The 13,466-nt window shown below is 36.7% G+C and overlaps 1 pseudogene; it reads right to left on the reverse strand.

Annotated features, from left to right (window-relative positions):
- Window positions 1–7,346: 7,346 nt before the first annotated feature.
- On the reverse strand, window positions 7,347–8,347 carry LOC148771588 (uncharacterized; annotated as a pseudogene).
- Window positions 8,348–13,466: the final 5,119 nt, after the last annotated feature.

The raw sequence follows: 13,466 nt of genomic DNA on the forward strand, positions 1-13,466 counted from the left end.
AGACTCCCTCTTTGTCGACGCCGTTCTTGTATCCTACGCTGAATTGTGAATCTTCACTTTGCAGCACGTCCCTTTCCGCACGGTTGAAATTCCTTCAACGCTGAGTCCCTCAGTCGGCGGATCGACCTCCTCCCGAGATCTTCTGAGTTCTCCTCCCGAAGAACCGATCTTCTTTTCGGTGAAAGAAGCAAACTCCTTTTTCTGTATTTTCTTCTCGATTTAAGATCAAGAATTCTGGAGCAGCAACGTAAGAGCAGAAAATAGTTTTCTCTCAAAATAAAAGGGACAACGTATAAAAACGTTGATGCTGCCCTTCTTATACTTCCTTAGGTGAATTAGTAGAGCCCTACAAAATTAGAGCCCATTAGGTTAGATATAATCTTCACGTAAGGAAAAAAGAGTTATGTAAACAAGGAAGGTCTTAGACAAATAAATTCCTTGTTAATAAAACACTTAGGCAATTAAATAAATTAATGACAAAATAAGAGTTTAAAGAACTAAGGAAACTTCCCTAGTTTTTATACACGTTTTTCGCACACGTGTTGAAAAACCGAAATAGAATCCTCTCGGATTCTAACAATAATAAACAAAGGCTCTTCTACCACAGTTCTAATTATTAACCCGATCTTCTGATTCATGTGATTAACAATAACATAAAAGCACGTAAGGTGGCCAGTTTCATGAACTTAATAAATCAAGTAGAAGAAATAATCCGGAATTAAAACTTGCATAAAATCATAGAATTGGGTTCATAAATCCCACATATGGTTCGAAATAAAATTCTAGAAACTAAAGGCTTAGTTACTCGTAACTCTTATGATAAAGAAAATAAAATAAATAAATTAAATAAGAAAAACTATGCTTGAATCTTCGTTGATCTTCTTTGCTCTTGAATTTGCGTAAAAAGATTGATCCCCAATTGTGTGCTTGACTTGGTCTTATATAGGGTGGGAAACTTGGAGAAGAAGGTAGTTTCCTTGTGCAATTAGAATTCCTTTACTGCGCTTCTACGTCTTCTCGGACGGCCGTCTGGGATTATGTACTAAAACTTGGACGGCCGTCTCAATTCCAGAGACTGCCTCTGTTTCTCGGACGGCCGTCTGAGACTTAAGTGTATTTATCAGACGGCCGTCTGGACTTTCGCCCATATTTTCTCCAAAATTGCAGCTTTTACCTAATACTTATCCAATTTTTCAATTTGTGCCTAAAATACAATAAATCAACATTTTAAGCACCAATTATCAATAAAACACACCAAACGCCCCAATTAAAAGGTACGACTAAAGTGCAAAAATATACACTTAACATTTGAGATTGGTGGAACTTGTTCACCTCGGATTCCTTCTGAAGATGTGATTATTCCAATATCCTCACTGGTGAAAAGTTATGAAACTATTTGATTTATTGCCGTTTGTCATGGTAGTTTCACAAATTTCAACATGTACTATCTCCAAGACAAAATTGCAAGGTCTAAGTTCAAGTTTAGTAAATATGGTATTTGTCGACAAAGAGAACCATGTATTCATGATGGCAGAACTATAAATATTGATAAAAATTTGTAAGAAGATAAGGCATCCATGTATTAATGTATTACGATTCATTTGTTCGGGCCGACAAAGTATCTTCCGTGTTTACAAAATATGTAAAGAATCTAGCTAATAAAATTTATATGCTCTAAGAACACTCTGCTCAAGCGATACGTTAGCTCAACGAATAAATCCTCACTGCAGGGAATAGTAAGGCCACCCATTGGATGGTGGAATCCAAATTCTTCTTCAGTCTGACATAGTAATTCTTGAAATGAAGGATGATTCAAATACGATAATAGAATAACAAATCGCTTCTTTTCACTTTCTACGATGTGAACAGCCAAATGTCCTTTTGGAACTTCCGTTGATCATCTTTTTTCGGCCGATAAAGACCGCCTAAGAATTTTGTGAATAGCCATTGATTCTTTGTTAAATTAAATCTTTGTGAAGCGGAAGATGAAAGACAATAAAGTAATTTATGAGAGTCTTATGAAGCAAGTGAACTATGAGAAGTTGAAAGGTGGTTGTGAATTAAGATATGTGTCGTATAAACTTATAAATAGATGAAGTTGTAAATGCTATATCCAAATTAGCTGGATTGAGTGGTGATGAAAAGGCCAGAGGATATGTGTTGGCTACTGGAGAAGTTAGAGAAACAAAAGCACATGAAAAATCACATGGTTTTGTCCATAAATTAGAGCAACATAATGAATTACATATCATACCTAACACCACCAGCAAGAAAACGTCACATTGAATTGAATGGGGCATTTAGGATAAGATGGCCTAATTAGTAGATATATCGAAATAAATAGAGATGTTGAGATGATGGTTTAAGGGGCCGTGTTGCCAGAGTTGGTAGGATACAACATTTTCTATCACACAAATTCTTGTTGGCTTGAATTCATTTCATTTTTTAAAGATAAATCCATGTGATTTCATGTGCGTATGTTTTCTCGAGTTTCTTACAGCAACGACATTTATGTTGACCACATCACTTGTGTAGATTTATGAAGAATACATCATTTCTTTCTAGCCTATATATACAACACCGTTTCTTGATTACAAACAACAACTCCTGATCAAAATACTCTAGTTTCTTGATTTCAAAAACCTCTTAAAGAGTTTCTATTTTTACTTGACCAAAGAAAAATTCACTTCACGCTAAGATGGCAATCCGTCAAATTTTGAGAAGGTCATTATCCAACGAAAGAAGATTAGCTGAAGTTCCAAAAGGCCATTTAGCTGTTTATGTTGGGTAAGGCGAGAAGAAGCGATTTGTTATTCCACTATCGTACTTAAACCATCCTTTGTTTCAAGAATTGCTATTTCAAGCCGAAGAAGCATTTGGATTCCACCATCCGATGGGTGGAATCACTATTCCTTGCAGTGAAGAGTCATTTATTGATTTAACTTCTCGTTTGAGCAGCACATGATTGATATACATGTTTAGGAGGATCACAATTTTGTAAAATTAGTTATTCTTGTTTGTTCTCCTTTACTAGGCAGACATAATAGTTTATCAAGAAATGTATAGAAGCACTGAATTAGAGTATATACGAAAATCTTTGAACCATTTTAAGATGCAAAAGTATTGTGTGGCTTGAGTTGGAAATACTAATTGATCTATATGAACTCAACATTACGTGCAAATCAATCTTGATTTACTGCATATTTTTCGGGTAAATTTTGGATCGCCAGAGCGCCGGAGCCTCTGTTTAGTGGCTGATGTTGGCTTTGAAACTCTTCGTATTTACAGTATTTGTAGCCTAATTCTCGCCCATATCGGAGTTGTCGACGATGACGGCAAAGTCAAGTCCACTATTGCGTAGAGTGAATATTGTCCTTTCCATTTATTAAATATATACTATATTGCACAGAGTGAATAGTGTCCTCCTTATTTATTAAATCCACTATTGTGCAGAGTCGATTTTAGTTGGACTTTTCAGAAAATTACAACCGCCATAGTGAGGGGGTTTCTCAGTGTTGAAGATGAAGTGGGGAGATGCGATTTCATGGATGTAGTGGGAGCTCCTCTGTTTTCTCCTTCAAATTATCATCACAGAAGTTGCACTAATTGTTGGCTGCGACGTAAATGTGTGGATCGGCGGACGAAGAATCAGTACTCTTCAATATTCTCACATATTTTTCCATTCTTTACAAAAACTACCCATATATAATCTCTGATTGCTAAAAAGACCCTTATGTATTTACCAAGAACTCCTAAGAACTTATTGTGGGGATAATTACCTTTTTCGTCCTTATACTTTACCACTTCTTCGTTTTTTGTCCCTAAACAAGTTGGAGTGACATTATTCATCCCTAATCATGCCATTTTTAAGCAGTTTTCGTCCTGCCGTTAATTCTTGCTGATACTTTGGATGGAAAATCTGACGTGGACCTGAAAATCTCAATATATGTTGCTGACATGGACGATTAAATCACGTGGCCACTCACATACATGTATCCTGCTGTTGATATGCTTTGTGAAACCAACTCATATTAACTCAAATTACCCATGCATTGGCACCCATCAAAACTCAACTCTAAACTTTGCTAGAGAGAACGAGCCACCATGCATATTCCCAAAATACCCATTTCAACTTTGCAAACGAGCCACCACCATGCAAGAGACCCATTCCCACCTAATTAAGAGGAAATTCTCAGAATTGACTGTGAACGATACAATTTTCGGATGACTTTGCATGAAATTTCCATGTTTAAACTCAAAACATACAGTGAAATAACCTTTTGCAATATGTGCGCGTACACGCACTTTAGAATTAATGAATATAGAAGACATGCAATTACATCAGTTTTTTTTAATATCCCCTACACCAGACATGACAATTTTCTTTTTTTTTTTGTTCAAATGAGTAGGTAACGTCAGTTGGGGAGATAATGACTAATAAGGGTAGGCAATCTAAATTAAAGTTTTAAGAATTGGAAATCGTGCAAATCCTTAATTTGTAACAAAACAAATAATTCTTCTTGAGTAGCTTAACATATTATAAATTTCATTCAACAAATCCAAATATATTAATTCAAAGTAGAAATTGCATTGCATCAGATTCGTATGATGGAAAAAAATTATCTTTTGGGCCTTATCGAGGCTATTTACGAGTCCAAAGAGGTGTAATTAGGGGTGGTAAACGAGTCGAGCCGGCTCGTGAGCTCAACGAGTTGGCTCGTAAAAAGCTCGAACTCGGACTCGAGGTTTTCGAGCTCGAGCTCGAGCTCGCGAGCTCGAGCTTTTTGACGAGCCGAGCTCGAGCCGAATTTTAGTTGTTCACCGGCTCGCGAGCCGGCTCGCGAGCCGGATTTATTATTATTTTTTTATTATTTTTTTATTTTTTATTTTTTATATGTTATTTTTATTTAAATAATGTATAATAATATAAAATATTATAGAAATAAATACAAATATTAAAAAAATATATAATCACAATTTAGTTTTTATTTTGTATTTTTTAAAAATAATTTTTAATAATAAAATAATAATTAAAAAATATTAAAAAAAAAAAAAAAAAAAGAGATTGGGCTCGAGCTCGAGCTCGAGCTCGAGCTCGACAAAATTAACACGAGCTCGAGCTCGAGCCAAAAAAAGAAGAACTCGACGAGCTCGAGCTCGAGCTCGAGCTCGACAAAATAGACTCGAGCTCGAGCTCGAGCCAGCCAAAAGAGGCGAGCTCGGCTCGAGCTCGGCTCGTTCACACCCCTAGGTGTAATATTGAAGAAATTGGCAATTTGGAAAAGAAGGCTTATGTTCTAAAGAAGATGCAATCTGAATTTGAAGAGACATGTTGGCTCTTACGTATCATGTGCGAAGCACTTGTTATTTTCCGTCCAAACTAACCAACCAAATTAACAAAGGGACGAAAATAGCAGAAAAATGGCATGTTTAGGGATGAATAATGTCACTCCAATTTGTTTAGGGACGAAAAACAAATAAGTGGTAAAGTATAGGGACGAAAAGTGTAATTATCCCACTTATTGTGTAATGCACGGGCGGATTGTGAGAGTACAAGTGTGTTTTTTGACTTGAAAAGTCAAAAATATCCTCTGGAACTCTTTTGGTGTCCTTTTTAGTTATTTTTTTTAATATTTCTTTTGTAAAGGTAATTTGGTCATTTCACATAAGTCAACCCTAAATATCGAAATAAAACCGGGTTGCTTTGAAAAACGCAATTGTAACAACAAATTCATATCTGCGATTTAGACAAACAAGAAAATACTTGCACAAAGATAATTTATTGAATTAAAAATAAATATTACGGGTTACAAACTCTAATTTAATCCTCTGATTCTTCTCTCAAGAACAATATGTGTTTGACTTTGAATTTCGGAGACGGGTCGTTGACTTGATCTTCTCCGGATTTGATTTGGATTTGAATAACGTCTTCCGAGGGTCTTGCGACTTGAATCTCGGATCGAACGCTGAACTTTGACGGGTTTTGACTTGAAGATCTTGGAGTTCTTGATGTATTTGGCCCTTCAATCTTCCTTCGATCTTGATTTGTTGAACTTTGACGGACTTTGACTTGAAGATCTTGGAATTCTTGATGGATTTGGCCCTTCAATCTTCCTTCGATCTTGATTTGTTGAAGAACGCCCTCGATTTGATGAAGAACGACTTGAATTTGATGAAGAACGACTTGAATTTGATGAAGAACGACTTGAATATTGTAGAGGGAATTTTCTCCTACGGTTTTTCTTCTTCTTGAGTTGTGTTTTGAATTGTGTAGGGGGGTCCCTATTTATAGTGGTAGAATAAGAGTCCTACATAAAGTCTTCTTGATGATGTGGCGCGGTTTGATTGGCTCTCTTTAAATTGATATTTATCTCTTATAACTTGGAAGAGAAGAAATAATCCTATTGGCCAATAATTAATTGATAATTATCTATATAACTTATTTTGGAAGATAAATTATAATTTAATTTAGACACAATTTAATTGGCTAATTTAATTAACAAATTAATTAATTTTATGCGTCTACAAATGCCCCCTCGAGACTTGTTCACGGACAATGCATCTTGGAGTGAATGAGTCTTGATAATTGCTCAACTTCAATTGCAGCTTGATCTAGCAAAACACATATATCTTTTGAAATCATGACTGCACTTAGAGAGATTCTAAGTTGCCTACGTACCCTTTAAAGGGATCAAGTCATAACGTAGTTCAAAATATATCCTTTCGAGGGATGTCGTGCACAGTTTATACTCATGTGGACAAGGAGAAACATTTGCAGTTTAAGCTCGTGCTGAAGGAGCATTGACTTGATTTGGATATATAGATAGTTTATGCTCGTATCAAGGAGCCTTGACTTGATTTGGATATATAGATAGTTTATGCTAGTATCGAGGAGCCTTGATTTGACTTGGATATGTAGATAGTTTATGCTCGTATCAAGGAGCCTTGATTTGATTTGGATAGTTTATGCTCGTATCAAGGAGCTTTGATTTGATTTGAACTTGTAGACATTTTAAACTCGTGTCAAGGAGTATTTCATTTGATTTGGACATGTAGACCTTTTAAACTCGTGTCAAGGAGTATTTCATTTGATTTGGACATGTAGACCTTTTAAACTCGTGTCAAGGAGTATTTCATTTGATTTGGACATGTAGACCTTTTAAACTCGTGTCAAGGAGTATTTCATTTAATTTGGACATGTAGACCTTTTAAACTCATGTCAAGGAGTGCTTCGTTTTATTTGGACATGTAGACCTTTTAAACTCGTGTCAATGAGTATTTCATTTGATTTGGACATGTAGACCTTTTAAACTCGTGTCAAGGAGTGCTTCATTTGATTTTACTTGTCACGTTGCATAGGATGTTGTTTCTTCAAAAGACTTGCCCCCATCCTCATGATCTTCTTGTTCTTCTTCGACTTGTTCTTTATTGAGCTGGTGTGACTTTTGGATTGAAGGTTCTTTAACTCCATTTGCAATTATGCTCAATTCCATATCATGTGCTCGAGTGGCCAACTCTTCAAAACTTCTAGGTTGAATTCCTTAAAGGATATATCGGAGTCCCCATTGCATTCCATGGATGCACAGTTCAATAGCTGATGTCTCAGACAGTCGATCCTTACAATTAAGACTCAAATTTCTCCAACGGTTGATGTAGTCTATGACAGGTTCCTTCTTCCATTGACGGGAATTTGTGAGCTCAATCATGCTGACTGTTCTTCGAGTGCTGTAAAAGCGGTTGAGAAATTCTTCATCTAAGTGCTTCCAACTATCAATGGAGTTTGCCCCCAAATTAATGTACCAATCAAACGCATTGTCTTTGAGCGATCAGACAAATTGCTTGACGAGGTGATCTCCGTACGTCCCGGCATCATTTCAAGTCTCGACGAAGTGTGCCACATGTTGCTTGGGGTTGCCTTTGCCGTCAAATTGTTGAAACTTTGGAGGTATATAGCCCATTGGCATCCTTGGATCATCAATCCTTTGCGTGTATGGCTTGACATAGGTTGATGGAGACTTCGAGCTTCCTTGCAACTTGTCTTTGATGGTTCCACTGATCAGCGTCATCACTTGATCTACATGAATCATCCCTTCTGGAGAAACTTGAAGTTCTTGAGCTGGAGCCTTCTCGTTTTCAACTGGATGTTGCTTTGTGGATTTCTCGACTTTGTCTTGAGCCTCTATCTGATTCTCCACAGCTTGACTAGCATCGGCTTTGTCCATCTTGTTGATCAACTTGGCAATTTGAGAATCTCGTTGTTGAACATGCTTTGCGAGTCCCTCAATGGCCTTTGTTAAACTTGCAATTTGCTCTTCCATGGTTGTAGTGTTTGTTGTCATGACGGATGCCACCTCTGACTAGCTTGATGTTGAACGAGGCGTGGGCTGTGAAATCTCTTGTTTTGAACCTTCCACGTCTGCGCTTGTATTGACAAGAGGTGGTAAGCCTTTCTGAATGGTTTGGGGCGCCGAGCTAGTCTCTGAGGATGCTTGCAGCTTCTTAGCCATACTCATTGTAACTAAGCCCACACTTAATGAATCAGAAGTAGCAGTCTTCATTGCGAACGTAGAGCAGTTACTGCAACACTTCGAGGATCTTCGAGAGAGAGAGAGAGAAGAGATGAGAGGTAGAGATGTCCCACCGGGCGTGCCAAAATTTGTAACAACAAATTCTTATGTGCGATTTAGAAAAACAAGAAAATACTTGCACAAAGATAATTTATTGAATTAAAAATAAATATTGCGGGTTACAAACTCTAATTTAATACTCTGATTCTTCTCTCAAGAACAATATGTGTTTGACTTTGAATTTCGGAGACGGGTCGTTGACTTGATCTTCTCCGGATTTGATTTGGATTTGAATAACGTCTTCCGAGGGTCTTGCGACTTGAATCTCGGATCAAACGCTGAACTTTGACGGGTTTTGACTTGAAGGTCTTGGAGTTCTTGATGGATTTGGCCCTTCAATCTTCCTTCGATCTTGATTTGTTGAACTTTGACGGACTTTGACTTGAAGATCTTAGAATTCTTGATGGATTTGGCCCTTCAATCTTCCTTCGATCTTGATTTGTTGAAGAACGCCCTCGATTTGATGAAGAACGACTTGAATTTGATGAAGAACGACTTGAATATTGTAGAGGGAATTTTCTCCTACGGTTTTTCTTCTTCTTGAGTTGTGTTTTGAATTGTGTAGGGAGGGTCCCTATTTATAGTGGTAGAATAAGTGTCCTACATAAAGTCTTCTTGATGATGTGGCGCGATTTGATTGACTCTCTTTAAATTGATATTTATCTCTTATAACTTTGAAGAGAAGAAATAATCCTATTGGCCAATAATTAATTGATAATTATCTCTATAACTTATTTTGCAACATAAATTATAATTTAATTTAGACACAATTTAATTGGCTAATTTAATTAACAAATTAATAAATTTTATGCGTCTACAGCAACATAGGGGGCTTCTTGCTAATTTTTTTAGCACAAGGGGGTTTTTCTACAATTATAAATAACACAGGGAGGTATGTGATATTAGCTCATTTATAAACCAAAGGGACAACACAATGGAAAGTGGAGAAGCCACGGTCATTTTTGTAATTTTCCAGGCCTGACCAAACAATGCCAAGGTTAGAAATATGAAAACTAACGCCAATGACTACATTGGTACAATTTTACAAGTACATAGGGTAAATCGATGCAACCGGAAGTAAAATGGGGTAAATTAATCTTGACCCAAGTACAAGGGGTGGAAAATGGAATTGCCCAATATTTTATCCACATGTTAAAAAATAATAATTTAATTTAATTATAAGCATGCTTTAAATACATATTTTTTATTTCTTCTACTTAATAATGGAAAAATTAAACATGAATTATTGGGACCATGGTTCTCTGGAACGCCCGGAACACAACAGGAAATGACCTCCAGTTTCGGATTCAATTAGGGAGAGGAGTTGCATTGTGAAGTGGGCCCCACAACAAGAAGTTCTGTCTCAGTTTGCAGTTGGTGGATTTTGGACGCATAGTGAATGGAATTCGACGCTGGAGAGTATTTGCGAAGGAGTACCGATTATTTGTTCGCCTTTTTTAGGCGATCAAATGGTGAATTCGAGGTATGTGGATTAGGGGTGTGCGCGAATCATAAACATGCGGGTTCTAGCACAAAACCCATAATCGTCCCGCCAACCTACAGTTCTTGATTTTAAGGAACCAAACTTGTGGGTTTTTGACGGGTTTAGGATATACGGGTCGATGGCGAGTTTATAGTACAACCTAACCTTCACGTGTCAAAATCCGCCATAATTTAAACATGTTACTCTTTTAATAATTTATAAGTTTTATGCGAAACTATTTAGAAATTAAATTGAATTACCAAGCATATAATTTTAAATTGAAATCCACGTTAATAAAATCATGATAAATGTCAAGAGTAAATCAAAATTAATACATTTATCTTAAATCTATTCAAAACAGTAACTAAATTCAAAGCTTTATAAGAAAAAAATTAAAATCAAATATATAATGATAGAAAAAACGAGACGGTGTTGTCGTTATAGATATAATTTTTGATATATAAGAGATACTTTATTCATGTATTATATATTATTAATTTATTATAAGAGCTATTAGTGAAAACTCCCTCTACGATTTTTTAAGAGACCTACTATTTCCACCACGAAATCCTCTCATTTCACCATTTTATTTATATAACTTAAAATAATTATATATAAATATCTTAAATATCCTCAATAATTTCTATTATTTTACTAATTTAATTATACACCACCATCTCCACATTATATGCCCTTTCTACCTTATTTCTCATTTCATCTTATTCGTCCAACAATTCAAGAGTAAATCAAAATCAATACGTTTATCATAAATCTATTTAAAAGAAAAATAGAAAAGATGGAGCCCATTATATTATTAGTGACAGATTCAACTTTTCTATTATTCCAAATTTACCCTCCTCCTATTCACTTTCCATTATGTTAATATCTAGGGGCTCTTTGCGGAAACCTCCTTATTACTTTTTTTAATGGAGGGAGGCCCAAAATATTTTTCTCCATTTGAGAAAAGCCCACACCCATTTTCAGCCATTATGTTTTCCCGCTTTGCCCCCGCCCGCCACATCATCACTGGGTCACGCGCTCAGCTATTTATTTTTTATTTTTTTTCCAGTCTTTTATGTATCAGTTTCCTTAATCGACTATGAAGCATAGTAGATTAGCCTTAATCGACTATGCTTCATAGTCGATTAAGGAAATTCTTTAATTTAAAAAAAAAAATTTAAATTTTTTTTCTATATCAAGTATATTAATCGGCTATAATGAAGCATAGTCGATTAAGAATCTGCTACTTAACATAACAAATTACAACTGCGAAAAAATGCAAAATCAACTATATTTTACAAAAAACAAAAAATATACAAACATTATAAATGATTTATACAATTGAAATCAATAAACAAGAAATCCAAAAAAAAAAAAAAAAAAAAAAACTGGAGTCGATCAACCTTAATCGACTACCAGAACATAGTCGATTAGCTTAATCGACTATGAACATGTACATAGTCGATTAAGGTTTCAGCCTGCGCGAAATTCTCTACACGCGTCGTCCTCCGTCCGATCCACTAAAAACCCAAATCAGCCTCCCCATCGTCACCACACCACCCAGGTTTTGAGCATGTTCGGCTCCACCAATGAAGCAACATCAATCTTGAGCACCTTCTTCACAATCTCATGCTTGATGATGGCCTCGCACACAACCGATTTTCCCTTCCCTTCAATCCAGTTCACCGCAGCAGGTTTCTTGTCCGTGTTAGAGTAGGTGACCAACAAGCCAACTTGTGGCTGTGGTCTTTCATATTTATTAATGTAATAAACAAACTTTTTTCGTATTAATGATAAAACACATAGGCATTCTATATCTTTGTCCCTTTGTCACAAGCATAGATATAGTCCTTACAGTTATTACAAGTACGAGTAGTTGATTGTTAGGATCGTGAGATATTTACTTTCGTATTATAACTGTTAAACGTGTTCCTAGTCGAAGGGTTACGCCACTAATGAGGATATTGACCTTTCCCATTAAGAGACTAGCACTTAGTGTATGTGTACTGCATCTCATCAGTAAACGGTATTGTGATATCGGCATGCATAAGTGGGTGCTCGTAAGTTGACGAGTTCACTGAACTCACTTACCCTAGAAATATCTAAGTGGTTCTCAATAATCGAGTAGAGATATCTATGGCATAGTTGTACATCATTAGTCCTTATGACCTAGACATCACCATGACTTCATTAGGTCGTGACCTGTCCCTGAGTTCCACCGAGGACCGCCCCAAGGGCCAGTGTTCGTGCAGTCCGAAATCTAGTGAGAGGTCTATGCATTATAGTCGGGGATTCGATCGCTAGAATAGTCTTTGATGTCCTGTGTGTTCTCATAGTTTGTAATCTCTAAGTCTCTAGCCAGAGCTGACTAAGTGATGATTAGAGAATTTTATTCTCTAAGTCATGCACGTATCGATTACCACACTTAGAACGATCGCACAATCATTGAACTACTAAGGAGGTCTCGATGAACCACTGCCTCTAGTTCAATCGGGGCATATGAATCGAAGGGATCGTAATGTACGCTAACTATACAAAAAGATTCTTGCAGGCACTTCATTTGTATCTAGTGAATCATGATGCGTAGTTCCTAGACGCCAATCTTGATTCGTTGGGTGATTAAGGTGAAACGAGCTTCATCTTAATCATAACTCTAAGGGACAAGTTTTGACCACAAAGGGTTGTGGGCCCACGGCTAGCTTACACCTGAGCCATCGAGGGTCACACTGCTCGTGCACATGAGATCTTCGAATAAACGGTCAGAGAGAAAAATATTTTATCTTTGCATGATTGGAAGTCAATATGATTGGGCCCAACATTCGTAGAGAATAAGAAAAGTAAAAGAATAGGCGAACAACTTAGTGAACTTTCTAAATCGGGAAATTTCAAAATTTAGAAAGTGCACTGAATTAGGGTTTCCACTTTCGAAAAGTTGGAAATCGAGAGTTGGCACTCGCAATGACGAGGACATTATAATGATTCCGAAAATGTAATCATTACAATTTTCCGATCATTGAATAGAGAGAAACGAGCGAATAAGGGAATAACGAACTTAAGTTGTTGGGCCCGGTCCAACTTAAGCCTGTTAGGGCTTTTATGCAAGACACTATAAATACTTGATTTATAGGTCTTGCACATACGTAACCCTAATACGAAACCCTAGCCTCTCATCTCTCTCTCGGCCGACCTCAACCCGCGGCCACCACTGCTGCCGCCGTCGCTAACTCGACGGAATCGGCCACCCCTTGGCCGATCCTATTAGTAGTTATTTTCTCTTTTCGTTTCTTCCGTTTTATTCTAACTATTGCGTGTCTAGTGCCACCTTTTAGTAGATCTAAGTATACGAGGTGAAATCC

Source organism: Erythranthe guttata, chromosome 3, assembly GCF_056151865.1.
Source record: "Erythranthe guttata isolate IM_541 chromosome 3, IM_541, whole genome shotgun sequence".
Lineage (NCBI taxonomy): Eukaryota > Viridiplantae > Streptophyta > Magnoliopsida > Lamiales > Phrymaceae > Erythranthe > Erythranthe guttata.